This window comes from Homarus americanus, unplaced genomic scaffold (genome assembly GCF_018991925.1).
Source record: "Homarus americanus isolate GMGI-L3 unplaced genomic scaffold, GMGI_Hamer_2.0 scaffold52699, whole genome shotgun sequence".
In the NCBI taxonomy this organism is placed as follows: Eukaryota; Metazoa; Arthropoda; class Malacostraca; order Decapoda; family Nephropidae; genus Homarus; species Homarus americanus.
This window is the reverse complement of record NW_024740101.1, coordinates 10,001-13,357: the sequence shown is the minus strand read 5'-3', so window position 1 is coordinate 13,357 and position 3,357 is coordinate 10,001.

Sequence of the window (3,357 nt, the reverse complement as noted above, 5' to 3'; positions counted from 1 at the left end):
AATTTAACTTCTTCTGGTAGTCTGTTGTTGGGTAATGTTCTAAAGTGTGAAGTAGGAGTGTGTTTGGTTATAGATGTTTTTATTGCTGAGTGCAGTCTGTCCATTTCTGAGTCTATATCTTCTGATGTTTTCCCTTGTAGGTTAATCGAGTGGTGATTACTTAAGTCGTCTTTAAAGCTGTCCCAGTCTGTTTTACTCATTTTCAGTCTCTTTTTTATTGGTATCTGTATGGGGCTTGTTGACAGTGTTAGTATAATTGGCAGATGGTCACTGCCTGTAAGAGGTCCCTGTATTATATGGTAATTGAAAAAGGCTTTGTTGTTGGTAAAAATTTTGTCTGGTGTCGATTGTGTATTGTGATTTCTCCAGGTTGGAAAGTTAGGACCCAGATGATTGATTTTCCCTAAATTTATTAATTGATTAAGGGCGTTTCCCACGACGTTATTATTTGTATTGTCAAAAATCCTATGTCTGGCGTTAAAGTCTCCTAAGATGTACATCGGATGACTATTGTTAGCCAATTTTAATAGGTCTTCTATAGGTAAGTAGTAGCAATAATTACGTCTCCTTGAGTTGTATTTATTTTTATTGCTAGAAATTCATCCTGGAAGTCATCAATTAGTTTAAATTTTAAGTTTCTTTTAACCGCTATCGCTACTCCGTCATTTTTCTCGCCCGATTTATTTCTTTGGTTTACATAATAGTTAAAGAGTTTTATGTTGTTGTTTTCTGTCTCACCGTGACTGTTTATTAGTATAATGTCAGGGTCAATTTCTTGATATATATTACTTAGGTTAATTCTCTCGGTCTTCCAGTTTCTTACGTTGTGTTGTATTATTCTTAAAGTTCTTACTGTTTGTCTATTGTCCATTATTTCTTATACTTGGATTGTGGCAGTTGGAGTGGAGACCTATCATCCTGTTTCCCGCTTCTGACTCTTCTATACTCTGACGGGTCTACTATTTTAAAGTCTTTGGCCGTAATTTTTAGTTTGTCCGTAGTAATTAGTGACCAGACATAATCTTCACTTAGGGATTTTTCTTGATATGTCCACTTGTATATCCCTCCTTCACAGTTTTTTACTATTGTCCCTCCTGTTGGTCTCGATGTTGGGATTCCATGTTTTGCCAGAAGTGATAACTTTTAATCCAATTTCTTCAGCAGATTCAGGTTGTATATTGTGATTCGCTTCATCTTTATCTTCTCTCCCTCCTACCTCTTTGTCTGTCCTTTTTGTTATTTCTATCTTCTCTTTTGTCACTTCTATCATTTGTCTTGATCTCTATCGTCGCTTGTGTTCCTTTGTATCAGCTGTGTTGCTCCTTGCTCAAACCTTTGTTCGTCTTGGATGTAGTCTTTCTCTGTCTGCTTCATATGTTGTCTGAATAGTTTCTTTGATTGTGGATTCTGGAAATATCATCTCTGGTAGGCTATTCAATCTCTAAACATTTTCCAATTCATTGTATGATCCGGTGCAATGATATTGCAAATGTGCATGGATCATACTAATCATTACCTTATCATGTATTGGCTCACTAGGTTTAATATCAGGATTCTGGTCTATGAGCCTCTTGGACTGTTTTAAGGGTTTGACGTAAGGCTACCGTATCCTTCTTGTCTTGTTCCTTTTTCCTTGTTTCTTGTTCCTTGTACTTTATCATGTGTTTTTTTTATTGGGCATGCCATTGCTAACGTCCTATGTCCTATGTATGCATTCCCGTTTCTCTTACAGTTGAGACAGCCAACATGTGTATTCTTACATTCAGTGTAGGTATGGTCGTCGCCTGCACAATCTGAGCAGTACTTTTTTCTTTTTCCGGACAGTCTCTCGTTGTGTGTTCTTCATATTTGTAGCAGGAGAAGCAAGTTTGCAGACTGATGAATGTCTCCTTCTTTATTTGATGTGGTGTGACTGACATGTTGAATATTAGAAAGCCCTGTTGTAAAACTTTCTCAGCCATTGACACTTCTTCAAACATGAGTATAGTCCTTTATCTTAATGACTTCTTCAATCGTCATCCACCTATTTTGGCGTTCCAGTTCTTCTTTCAGGTCTTCCTCCCGATCTCTTGATCGACTTGACGAACAAAAACTGATCTTTTTGCTTTTTGTTCTGGTGGCATGACAACAATAAGGCCTTCATTGTAAAATATATCTCTTGCTTCTTTTGAAAGGATTTTATCTGAATCAAAGTCATCTTTACAGATTACTTTAAAACCTTCATTGGTGCTGAATATTCTAGTTAGTGGGACTTGCAGTTTGTTGTAAGTGATTTCTGCCACTTTTCCCCTTCCAATAGAGTGTCCCTTATCTCTATGTTTTATTCTAATGCTAGTTGTCATCTTCTTGATTACATCTAATCCTACCTATAACACAGGGCTCCTGCCTGGGAGCAGTGACCCCGCCCCCCCCCTCTTGGACGGGCGTCGGGCTCTGCACCCAGGTTACCTGTGACTATAGTAATATCTAAAAGTTGCCACCTACCGGTGACCCCCGGACAAGGGGTGCCCTGCACTATCACAGGTTCCCTTGCCGGATCGACTGTATCGCGAAGTCCGCCTCCCGTTCAAAGAACGGAGTGCATGAGGGGGATGAAAAAAGGAAAGAAGAGGACCTAGAGAGTAGAAACAGCCTACCTACCACGCCACGTTCGGTCAGCCAATCAGAGCACCGCAGTAAACGTGCATGTATCACGCCACCGTGGGGCACCACTGATTGGCCAATCCAGGACGTAGACGCACGGGTAGTAGTCAAAATTTGGGTAGGCCAAATATTTGTTTTTTCCAAAGTTGGAATTTCCCGTACAATCTGTGATGGTAATTACACCGTCACTATGTTGAGTAAGTACAATCACTAGGATTGAGTGTCTTATCACAACAAAGTTGCAGACTCAAACATGCAGCAAAAGAATCAGGTCTTCGCAGCTCCGTGTCTATTTTACTTAGGCTAGCATACCTAAGTTAAAGCAAACTCCCCTTGCCAATACAAGAAGGAAGAGGATTTCTTATAGTCTAATAAACAATTCATCATGACCAAATACAGTATCTAACACAGGGGGTCCGGGGGCGCAGCCCCCGGTTAGCAACTAACCATTTGATTGCATTATCTCTGAGAATAGTTAGCAATTATCCATTTGATTGCATTATCCCAGGTTAAGGGGGGTTGTGTGTGGTTCCATATCACCAGATTTATTAAAAAACTCTACGTCAGGCTAAACAGTTAGGCTAGATAGTGGTGGCTGCTTGGATTATTTCTTTGTCTCTTATTGACTTCGGGTGGCTAACCTCTATAAAATTGAGGACACCAATAGACTTTGTACTAAGGTTAGGTTAAACAGACACTTTGTTGTAATGGAGG